The 12,710-nt window shown below is 37.6% G+C and overlaps 1 protein-coding gene across 8 annotated transcripts in view; it reads left to right on the forward strand.

Annotated features, from left to right (window-relative positions):
* The first annotated feature begins 912 nt into the window (after nucleotides 1–912).
* LOC139452740 (protein hu-li tai shao-like) overlaps nucleotides 913–12,710 on the forward strand; it is a 52,789-nt gene continuing 40,991 nt past the window's right edge. For 6 of the 8 annotated variants that reach the window (XM_071234319.1, XM_071234324.1, XM_071234325.1 and 3 more), the window contains exon 1: nucleotides 913–1,016. The gene's annotated coding sequence lies outside the window, so the exon portion shown is untranslated. Of the gene's footprint in view, nucleotides 1,017–1,381; nucleotides 1,444–9,145; nucleotides 9,275–12,710 lie in introns of those variants that run through there. The other 2 variants (XM_071234322.1, XM_071234320.1) reach the window with 2 other exon arrangements.

Below are 12,710 nucleotides of genomic sequence, written 5' to 3' on the forward strand. Positions count from 1 at the left end.
CACTTTGAAAATCAAATGGACAATTCCCTCTCCCTGCTCCAACATCCTTGATCGTCCTGGGCATATTTATGTTGACTCTTTGTTGTATGACGTCATTCCAAACCAAAGATGCACGTGTACGTTATAGAGTTAGTTAAGTGGACATTTGCATAACTGGGGATTTGTGGCAGGGTGTACAGACATTCGAACAACGCGTTTCTTTCAATTAATTCTAAACATGACAATTTGATAGCATTAAAATATATTAAAGATTATATCGAGTGTAAGTGTTGTGCTCAAGTTTTTTTTTTTTTTGAGTGACTTGTTTTAGAAAAAAATACATGGATGACGGAAAACTTTAATTAACGTGCAGATAATTCAAGAGACACAGAATTCGAGGGAATAAAATATGCTTAAAATCTAAGCCTCTGAAACCATTATTGATAAAAGAAGACTATTAAATTTAACGGTCGTAATATATTTTACCTGGCTGACAAATTTCACTGCGCTAGTTTCACGCGACAAAATCATAAGTTTCAAAGAGATATTAAAGCAGCCTTTGAATAAGAGTCTTCTTTGCCACAGGTTCTTTTGCGTAACCTTCAAACATGTCAAAAGAGCCGCGAAGCTACAATCCGTTTATTGTGTCACCTGTGCGATATAGCTCATTATTGTATGCGAGTTTGATGTCACCGCCTAGACAGTCCACTTCCGGTGGCTTTCCTCCCTCGGTAAGAAGCAGTCTTACTTGCTTTGTAATCTACCCAAGCCTGTGTTTTATCTTGGGTTCTCTTGAAAAGTTTATATACAGTGTTGGAGTATATCAAATAGATGTGAAAAAGGCTAATTGGTCCAACAAATTCTTAACGTGAATCACACAGACTATACGAGGTACACGTTTTATTGACGGAACAGCCGCCGTGGTTATTTCTGTACGCTTTTCCCTGTGTATTTGCATATTAGGAAGCCTGGTTTGTGGATCTGGGTCATACGGCGGCGCTATTACTGCCCAAGGATTTTCGTTGTTTGAATTACAGGTAAGAAATATATTGCTGAATAATATCTGTGCAGTTTTGATCGAAAAAGAAAGCCGGTAGATGCTTGAACACAGTGATCGCACGGTCTGCACTTCTATCGTGTGAAGCCAACACATTTGCCAGTGGACCCGGGGCCGGTATTTCAGATCATTCCAAAGCAAATTGCAATAGCGTATTACTTATAAAATGCAGAATGTCTGGAGTATTAGCGAAGATTGAAAAAATGAAAATGTATCGTAACGATTGATTTGCAGGATTATGTACAGCTATGTGTAAATTGTTCTGATCATGAAGTAAGCCGCCATTTTGGATAGTGAAGCATATGAGTCGGCCATTGGCAGTAGCCTTCGTTCAGGTGTGTCGGGGTACAACATATTCCTTCTCACTTGCGGAGAGAAACGCCTTGCATCTCCTCACCACTTAAGCTGTGAGTGCAAATGTGTAAATAATGTTTTAGCAAGTAATGTTGTTACAGTAAGGTACAGTAAGCTGATGGCGGACGCCGGTCTATCCATCCCCCGTTCACCTTGTAACTTTGCCTTGATTATTCACTGTTGCGCCTCTTCCCATTCGAACATGATGTTTGGATAGTGTATCGTCTCTATTCTCACCAGACCATCATTTTCGAATGTGTCAATATTAAAGTTTTAAAAGTCCATGGAAATACGTTCCATTTTGTATTTTTACTAGAGTGCACATTGCTTATTCATTCATACGGATGAGTGACATATTGTATGAATCATATCGTGATTCACGGTGATCATTTCATTGTTTGATCTTTGATCATTACACATAGGCTATGTGCACCGGTCAAATATACAGCAGGCATCCTTTCAGAACAAAATAACACCTTATGATTGTTCCATTCATGATGTTGCTTACTGATGTTCACCTCCAGTAACTATTTCTGATATTTTTTTTATGCTAAACGTGCATTAATATTATTTACTATTTTTTCTTGTCTGATCCAGCCTTAATGGATAGATAGACCTACTACTTCCAAAGTCCATGTACATCTATGAATCAGAATTTCAATCTAGTTCTATTTTGGCAAATGTGTCAGCCTGTGTTATACACTATTATAATACCAGGAATTGTGTTTTGCTGGTTAGTGTTTGTTTAGTCTTGATACTACTGCAGTAATTCTTTTTATGGTTGAGGTCAACATGCAATATCTCCGACATATGTTTGGTCATGCCCGCTGGCCTCTGTGGATATCTGGTTCAAGCATGGCTTTACAGAAAGCAAATCAATGAATGGGGACTATCTTGTCATGACCAATTGTGGGTGGGAGGTATTGTTGTCTGAGGTCAGCTGGGGTGAAGGAACAGCATGTTTGTTGAACTGGTGTTTCAGGCACATTCCTGAACAACCTGCAGCCAGTGAACAGGTTTAGGTTTTGAAATGATGGAAATTTGATGAATTCAGTGTTTTCAATTAAATTCTTCTGAAAAAGCACTTTTCTTTCATTTAGTTTTTCTTGTTCCTTTATCATGTTTACTTCTCACTTGGTATCAGCAATAATTACAAGTGATTATTCGATTATGAAAGTGACTTCAGACCATCACCCTACTGTTTGGGAAATATATCTGTTAACAGACATGGATACAGAATGTTTTACATTTACGATAATATGCTACTGGAGACAATGCTGTGAATTTCCTACTGATAACAATGAAATCTAACTGCAGGTAATATGACTATTACCTATTGATATTGTACTATGGTGTGTACTACATTAAAGGATGTTTGGGATCCTTAAGCGTGGGGAGGTTGGCGACAATATATAAGTCAAACGAAACCCTAAATATTCAATTGTTAATAAAAGGGTAATGACATTGATGAGGATCCCATGCATTTTGACTTCAATTTTCAAATTTCAATTCTGACAAGTTAGGCTTTTTGTTTTCAATCAGAAGTGAGATAAGTAATCAAACAGTTTTCTGCCACTGTTTTCAATAGTGTTAACCTTCATATGATTAGAAAACAACCTCCCCATATTTAAATCATATGTAACTTTGTAAAAATTGGATCAATGTATCAAGAAAATGAATGCCTAATATTTGGAACTGGACAGTGGTCATGTAACTACTAAGTGTAAGCACGGTGGTAGTTCTAAGGCTGCCTGAGCCTTACTTCTGAAGCATATCCTGCTGATCACATCCCACACCCTGTAATTAATTTCAGGATATGTGGTTATGGGTTGAGTTCAAGTGTGGTTGATCCATACAGGCAGTACGCAGTAATTACTAGCCACAGCACACACTATTGCACCATCAATACACTACACAAATGATATGCTTGGGTCGTTCAAGTCACTGCAGACAAACAGCAGCCAGACAGTGAAGAGGTTTGGGCATTATTGCAAGATCAGCAATAAATGTTGGCTTCACTGTATTGATAATCAATAGTTGGGTTCTGTCGGGTCAAACTGAAATCCTGATTGAAAGAGCGTGTTGTGAGTACATTTACCATCATGTGCGTAGATCATCATGAACTGGTGAAGCCTAATCTTAACTTCATTAGAATTCACTAAGCAGGATGCTTAAACAAGAAGAAACGAATGTAGGTTTTGAAGCAGGGCGTAACCAAAGTTATTTGTTTTCAAGTACTATTCCTGTTATTTGTGAGACAGTTTGTCAATGTGCCTTACTTCAGCAGGTCTCGTTTGCTTTCTTATTATGTGTAGACTTATTGTGGTGCTGTTTGAAACTAGTGACACAAGGCAACGTGTTTTTGAAAATGTAATGGTCATGACCATTATTATTTTTTATAATAAGTCAAAACCTTGTCAAATATTAGCATGATTAATGCTAGAAATGAAATGTATAGAACACTATGTTGGATGAGTACTTGTTCCACAATTCTGAACTTAGAATACAAAATAATATTTTAAGCTATTTTAAGAAACATTTCACCTTAAATGCAGCGTTCCCGTTTACTATAATTACCAGTTTGTTACCGGTAAAATTAGGCATGGACCGGTAATTCATGTGACTGCCAGTCCCAGTGGACTGACAAATCAAGCACCTTATAAATAAGTACATTTTTCGAACAAAGTCAGCTTGTCTGTTACCATCAGGATTTTTCCTTGTTTATTTCTAGGTTAAATGTCCATATGTAGTGACTTCGTCTTGAAATATTTTAATAGAAAAAGAGAAAATTGTGACTGAAGTGTGTGTGAATGACAAAGTTACTTCAGAGATGACATCTTTGCACTGAACATGATGTCGAAAGAATTAAAACCAAATAATTTTCATACATTTTTATATTTGTTGAAAGTTATGAATGGCAAAAATAAGGGGGGACTGGTAATTTTTAGAGTTGCCAGTCCACAAGGACTGGCAGTTTCAAAAGCCAGTAGGAACACTGAAATGTCTTTTCTTAGTTAGACATGTATTGTATTGTTCATGTCTCAGACACCCAACTACAGTGATCCCTCGCTCCAATGCTGACTTAAGGATCCAAATAATTGATGAGTGTATAGACGATTAGCAGTTAAACCGAGGTGGAGTTGTAGGGGGTAGATGACCAACACAACAGTACATGCTGTATGACAAGAATATGGTATTGATTTGTCCCTGGCTGATAATTTCTTTCACTTACAGTTACTCCCAATATGTGACAAAACACAATGAATGACAGCACATTGTGATGGAACTTGTATTTATTGATTTCCTAGACAAGTAAATGTTATGTGTGACACTGCACAGCTGGTCGGGAAACATGGAAGGAGTGTGTGTCCAGAGAGTGTACATGACAGTAACTATCTAGTCCTGTATTTCACATTGTATATCCTGTATCTATCTACAGTCAGTGTATATGGTCAGATATCACATGTGGCTAGGAAAGCAGCCCCAGCAGCGCATTCTGTGGGATATCTTCTCAGTGGTGATATTGACTCCTCCATATAGGATCATCTTTCGGTGGAGTTTTCTTCTTTCAGCTGCCAATGTAAACTGATCGGAACTGGCTGTCACTGATAATCTACACAGAATAGTTCTTAGGAAAGTAGTTTCTTGTTTGCTGTAGCTTCTCTCAGTAGGGTGTAGTCATTTATCTACATGACCTGACCTTGATAGTGTTACAGATATGACAGCCCCAATTACAGGGTACAGGCTGGAGTTATTGCGTGTAACACAGATGTCACTGTTCTTATGCTCTGCTAAGGTGGATAGCGAATGTCCTGCCAAAATTCTCGGTTTTATTCCACTCACGGTTCATTGGGTACAATACATTGTGTTATGGTGTGCAGGGTTTGACATGAGCTAAATCCTGCTTGTCCACAATTAATTTAGGAATTGTTGTTTTTATAAGTGTTTCTGATCCTTACAACTTTGGATTGGTCACACCTAGTGAATGCGTCAAACCCTGGTATTCTTGCTATCCCATGTACATTACTTGGTTTTTATCGATAATTATGATAAATTGGAAACCATTCAAAAGTAAGAACGTTTCGTTAGACTAAGGCTACCTCTGACATGGTCAAGTTGCTTTGGTTATGTAGGGAAATGGGCCAGTGCCTAATATTCTGAGTCACTGGTTTGTATATCCTGGTGTGGATGGAAAATCTCTTATGGGACTTAAAATCCTATCCACTGATGATCTGCCTAGGTTGCCAAGGTTTTTATTCACAGTCGTGACGACCATGGCCAACTTCAGAAGGTGTAGGGTTGTGCGAGACCTGATTGCCTACTCTGACATTTCTCTCAATATCTTACATCCTGTTATCAGGCTTATTACAGCACATTATCTGCTATCATGGCACACAGCAATACTGTGGCCAGGTCCCATCAAACTTGGCTTTAGTGTGTCAAGTGGAGTGAGTTTATGGTGTCCTTAGACATGCATGTTCATGTACTATTAATATTATATCACAGCTTTTGAATTAAGGATTGGTGTGATTATGTTGGTAAGAGTATGTACATACAGTGAAGGGAGAAAATGTTCGCCTTCCATATGGAACATTCAGAGTAAACATGTTTATAGCCTTGTTGACAGTAAAGATTTATGATAAACTTCAGGCCAGCTCTGAGTTTACCTGTTGTAAACTGTCACTGATAGTTCTTAGGACTGCAATTTTACAAAGTTTAACGATGACAGCTGTAAACAGTGCTGTATGCATCTATTGTGCACAGTCTGTGCCAAAATCATTTAAGTCTACTAACTAGAATTTGGTTTACGTGTTAGTATATGGATTATTATTAATTTTGCTGAACAGAATATTACTTGACTCATCCTTCGGACCAGAAGTGCCAGTTGCACACTGCTTCCAATAAGTAGTGCCTCCTATTTATAAAATACAGAATAGAAACTCCTATTAAACATGTCCTTGCTTTTTAGAAGGATTGATCCTTTCGCTAGTATTCCAATAAGTGTCCTGTTGGCTTCTTGTTGTTTTTTTCTGTGCACTATTGAATACAGTTATATGTTGAAGTGATAGTTTATGTTTTCAAAATATGGGTGACCCTTTGGTAGGCAGAATATCTCTTTCCATCAGTTCAACTGGAATAGGATAATTTATTTGGTAGGAAGTTCAATAAGAAGTTGAGCTCAGTCAGAGGTTGAACATGATTAACATCAAAGTATAGATTTTCTTGTTTCTTTTATTAATCCTGCCATTGTGAAGCATGTCAAACAACTCTCAATCAGCTCAGAAAGGTTGTTACCTGAATAAATAGAGGTTTTATTTTTTTTAAACATTACAAAGATAATGTATTATGTGTCATACACTCAGCTGTTATATTTTGTGCATTGCAGCAAGCACACATAACAATCATATTGGTGATGTAGCCTTAAGCAATATCACACGATTAAGCAAGTGTTATCAAGATATTTCTCAATGTTACTCCATGGTATGCTTGTTATCAGCTCCAGGTATAATCTCTGCCCTAGGTTGTGGACATTACAGACTGGCCTGGCCGATCAGGTCAGCCAGACAGAAGGTTGTTGGGCTGCAGATGGCCAAGGGTAATGCTGTTATGTAATGGTTCGTGGAAGTTAATGGCCCACATCCCTTGGTCCACCTTGGTTGAGGCCTGTCTGGTTTGCTACATTTGTGAGGGACAAAACAGAGGATTGGGTTTCACAAAATGCCCCAGCTGGTTCAAGGCTGAAAGCATTCCTGATTTTCACTAGATAAACCCCAAATCTGTGATGCTTCAAAGAATTGTTTCAAATTTACTGTCAGTTTGATTTGTGTAAATGTAAGAAATTACATTTGCAGGTTTGTTTAGTTGATAATAAGTACTTAAAAATGATTGAATAAGCATGATTTAAGGAAGTCCTTCATCACAATGTTTTTCAGTTACTGTCAGTGTGTTATGTGTAAACGTGTGATATTAAATCTATATGATAGTACTTCAAAAGTAATTGAATAAAGGAAGCAATATTTCTATAAGCATAATAACTTTATCTTTTTTAAAGTACCTTTGTTGAGAAAACGTTTGATCACAATATAAAACGATATAAAGGGTGAACATGACTGGAAGTCATAAGTCAGCACAAGCCCTGTGCTGTAATCAGAAAGCTCGGGTCAGTTACCTTAGTCATCACTGTTGGGTTAATGCAAGATAAGCAGGTAAGTTGAAACTTGGTCCTAATGCTAAATGATTACCCTATGAACTATGTATTCACCCTTCGGCTAGTCAGACGAGTTAATTGAATTTATTGGCCATGTTCATAGTATGTGAACTTTGGATAAGCGTAAAGTAAATTTATGCCTATCCACGGCAGATTACTCATGGATGTGTTGTTAGAACTCCTTGTTGAATAAATGTATATAATATGTGAAAGAGTCAACTGTGTAAGGGTAGACACCAGTTGTGTTTGAAATTAATGGGGGGTATAGAACTCCTATGGTTTATTTAACTCGAAGAATACCCACCAAACTTTAGTAATTGGGTTGTGACAAGGGTTATGACTTTCATGCTTCATTTTTCATTAAGAAAAGTAATATCAAACTCAGTCTTGTGTCACGCAAACAAGCTTTCAAGCACTTTTTTTGTCCAAGTCTATTTTACTGTTTATCTTTGAACAACATAAATCATGTATATTGTAATCTAACAAGAAAGAAGATTGATTTTCTCTGCAATTTTACATTTGAAGAAATGTTGTTCGTCCAGTTCATAGCTGTATTCATGGTATAGTTTGCAGAAAATTCATTTTGTGAAACTATCACAAGGTGACCTGAATACAAGCCTGGGGTGCCGCCGCTTTGATAATCCTGTATTGCAGCTAAAAGTGACATTAAATCTTCCTCTCATGATCATGGACCATCCATGAAATGAGAACATCACTTGTCTTGAGCAGTGTGTGAATTACCAACTGTTTCTGGTCTGCCTATTTAGGTCAGTGTTGCACTCCATGGTTATATAGGCATTGATCTGAACTTGAATTGTCCACAACCTTGGTACATTACCGTTATCCGCAAATAGTATGAACAGAAATAAATCAATACATGAAGCATAGACGTGGTAGCCATGTGACTCACACAGTACATGTGCAGGAATATGTCATGGGATTTCCATACATAGTGCTGTCTGGTGATCTGTGATCCTGTGATCCATAATGCTGGTTTATTAGTATCATGATATATCTGTTTATTGAAGTTTTTGGATTTAGGGTGAGTTGACATAGTTTCTTCTTTTAAGTTCATTTTCAATTTGAATTTCTGTGAAAAATATTACATCACTCATCACATTTATCATCATAATTGAATAACCTTGTGTCAGATATATGCCAGGTGGTTGTAGTTACTTTATTAAAACATAAAAGTCTGTGGAAAGAAATAGTAAAATGTAGTTTAAGGGCGTTTCTTTTCATACTATATATGTTGCAGTTTCAATTAATATTGTTTGAAGACAACACTTATTATGTAATGCTCCATGAAACTGCAAGAGATGCAGCCTCTGACTGATCCTGCCTCCTGGGGTGTAAGGGAGGCTGAGAGGGGAGGCTTGAGACATGGGGAGGCAAGGGAAGTGCATCTGTGCATATTGATTGGTGACCTGGGTTGTAATTGATTGTGCCGTGTTGGCTGGAATGTGTGTATTGTGCAGCGGTATCTGAGAGTTCAGCTATCTGTGGTGTGTGTTGGTGACTCACTCTCCGCTGTCCTCCGCCTTGTCATAGGTGCCACACCACTCTGTGCCTCTTACTCCAGTCTACACATGGATATGCTCTAATACCTCACCAAACTACAGGACTATACCATAATACTGGACTTGAAACCACATGCACATTTTGGGATAAGACTGGTTTGTATTTATGTGTCATTTCAAAATCTAATATGATTCAACCCATTACTGTATTTATTTTCATTTCATTCCTGTTAAAGGGAGTGGTCAAGTTCTGTGAGGATTGTAATCACAGGCTGATTCTCCTGAGCATATGGGAGGTCAGCTTTGGTTGGCATTCGGCACTTATATCAGAACCAAACACTCAAAGATAATACCACCGTTCCTTGCTTTGCAGATATTTCCTTAAACTAGGATCAGTGTTGGTGCTAGATTGATTGTCTTTAATCCATGTAGTTATCAGTTCGGATATTGCTCTAGGATAACAAGATTGGGGTAATGTATTCAACATCTGGAGTTGAGCATAAGGGAATGGTGGCTATATTGTTGATGGAACAGGATACTGTTATGGAGGAAATGTGCACAGTGGTTTTATTAGGGAAACAATGGAGCTGTTATATGGAAGGAAATGTTCGTATTAGAGAATTGGCCAAACTTGTATTACGGATGTTTCATGGAATTTGATTTTAAAACTGGAAATACTTTTCGGACACATTGTGGAAATATCTCTCCCACATATTATCAATATGTGAATGAGATTGTTTTGTTGGGTTGGGTGATAGTGTCTATCTAGGAGTGTAATGATTGCTGTGCTGCTGATGTACAGGCGATCTGTGTGTGGAGTTATTTCAGCTATGTAATCTGAGTCTGATTATCCTGTACCATTATCTCACATACATAATATCAGCTCTTTTTCTACAATGCAGTTTACTGTTTATTCACATCCAGTGAGTGAGTAAGTAAGTATTGCTTTGAGACACATCAGCAGTATTGCTATTTGCAGCAACTTGCAAGAAATGTGTTTTTAAATGTATATATAAATATATATTTATCATTTATACTACTCAAAACAAGTTAAAGAACACCCACTAATTGAAGACTTTGTGTTGCAGTACCCACAGCCATGGCAGATTAAATATAGCCAGATGCAAAATTTGGGTGTTCTGTAATTTCTTTTGATTAGTATATATATATGGAGAATATGGAGAAAAAATCTTGTGATCTATGTTTGTAAGGTTTACCAGTGTCATATGACATTCTTATGGGAATATGAAGTCTGTGGTTACCACTTAAAGACTACTTTATGCTCAGTAGGAAAATGTTTGAGTAAGAATGTAAGTGATGGGAGTAAATTATTCGCACTTGTACAGACGTCAGTGCAGTGTGCACATAACATTCAGAGGCTGTGTCTAGTAATGTATTGAAAATACATCTACCAGTATGCCTAGAACATCTAGCTAATTTAGTGAAAATTTGGTTCATGAGACAAATAAAATGGAACATTGACAAGTCAATTTTGAAATGAAGAAAGCAAAAAGTGTTTTGATATTACACTGTATAAGGGTCTGAAAACCTTTTTGGAATTGGTGATTTGCAGCATCATATAAGTCAAACCTTGACACTAATAATGCACAAAAAGTAATCCTAATGAAATTCATCCAGAGGAGTGTTTTGAGCCACTACAGTTAGTGAGCGTCTGTGGCAAGTGTATAGTACCCCTCACACAGGTTAGACTGACCAGCGCTGGTTGTGGGTTGGCTGGCAGTTAGTTTATCTCTATTCCAGTAAAGGTGAATGGTTACCTCTGAAGGGTTTTGATGTTTATCTTGACACAGGAAAGCCATTATCAGTTGTTATAAGTAGATCCTGGACATTAATGGAGCACAGGAACATGATGTTGGTTGTACACTTGATATAACTCTGACTCACAGGGTGACAGACTCTGCGTGTCACTGAGGGCATGGGTGGCCCGGTGAACTAATGCTGCGATTCACTATGCAAAACATGTTCAACGTCTTTGACCTGCATCTCTTCCGATCTTGCTTGCACTAAAAGTTGACACACCTTGATAATGATAGGAAGGCAGTACTGTTTAAAGTTGTGTTCAACCCAGCACACTTGCTCTACCTGACTTGTGACACAATCTGGCTTTAGGAATTCTGGGGCAGAAGAGGTTATCAGTATCCGGGTACAAATGCTGACTAAATGGGGTTGGGGTGGTCAGAGGTTTGGTGAACTGAAGGAACACTGACCAGTCTGATTTTGTCATACCTTTGATGGCATGGGACCTTGTTACATGTTATCCTCCATGATCTGAAAATGGGGCAAGTGTACGTAGTATTTTGCTGACCAGGGAGTGAAACACAATTCACTCGGTCATCGGAATGCTGTTGAACACAGAAAATCTTATCATAAGCCCCAATTTGTGAATAGACTTACAATTATGGCAGACTGTTGAGTAAAAAGAAAATCTGGTTGTTTTGAAAATAATTCTTTGTACCTATGCCGCCACTACATTTGAGATGGAAGCTGATTAAACTCAATGATTCATAATTTCGGCCCTCGGAAACATTAGCATATTTTTCAAAGATAAAGGTTTGTGATTCTAAGTTTGATAGTAGTAGGTGTACTAGAATAGAACAATTCATGATGCATTTTTATCAGAGGTCACATTGTACAATTCTTTATGAGAAGAATTTTCCCCTAATTACACCTTCAAATTTACATGTGTCATTGTACACTGTTTGAATGAAACTGAATTCAGAAGATGACAGGTAACTTGATTGACTTTATCAAACACTGATATATGATATGACCTTTCAAAATTTAGAAGGTCGTCCAACACTGCTACCTTGTTGCTGGAGGTCACATGAGGTCGGTGGAGCATGACCCATCTATTACAATAGCTGCAGCCCAGGGCATGGAGGCAGGTGTAACACAAGGAGTGACTGTGACTGTGGTGTAACTCCTGCTATGGTTGTCTTTGCTGATAAAGCATGCTCCCATAGATCAGGTTATACACTGCCTCAAGCAGGATAATACCTTAACGCCTATCCTTAATGTTAAGTCTTCATGAAAAGTTCTTGTATTATTTCTAAATGTCAAAGTATTAAGATTGGTATCTAAATGTAACATGCTCAATGGTGTATGGAAATTGAAAATAATGGGATTTTTTTTGTAAATCCACACGAGTTGGACATGAGAAATAATGAGTTTTCTAGAGTCCACACAGGATGGACATATTTATAGAGAATAAAGAGTATTATGGATTGTCCACACTAACTAGATGTAAGGAATAAAAGAATTGATAGATTTCCACATGGACAGAGATAATAGGGAAAAGTGAGTGTTGTTAGTCCACTCAAATTTGACACAAGCAGGGCTTGATTAAAGGAACCTGATTTAACTTGCACACGGTGCATGTTGACATGAAAACGTAGTTGCACCTGGTTGCATAAATTGCCATAAATATAACAAAGATGAAACATACACTGCATAAACTAATCTAAATAAATACAATCTCTGATGATCTGTTCATTGCTTAACATAAATTAATGACGTATTGCTGTAATTTCGAATAGCAACGTGTGCACATAAACTACTCAGTTATGGCCTC

The sequence above is a fragment of the Haliotis cracherodii genome, unplaced genomic scaffold, assembly GCF_022045235.1.
Source record: "Haliotis cracherodii isolate W230 unplaced genomic scaffold, xgHalCrac1.p SCAF_9, whole genome shotgun sequence".
Taxonomy (NCBI): domain Eukaryota; kingdom Metazoa; phylum Mollusca; class Gastropoda; order Lepetellida; family Haliotidae; genus Haliotis; species Haliotis cracherodii.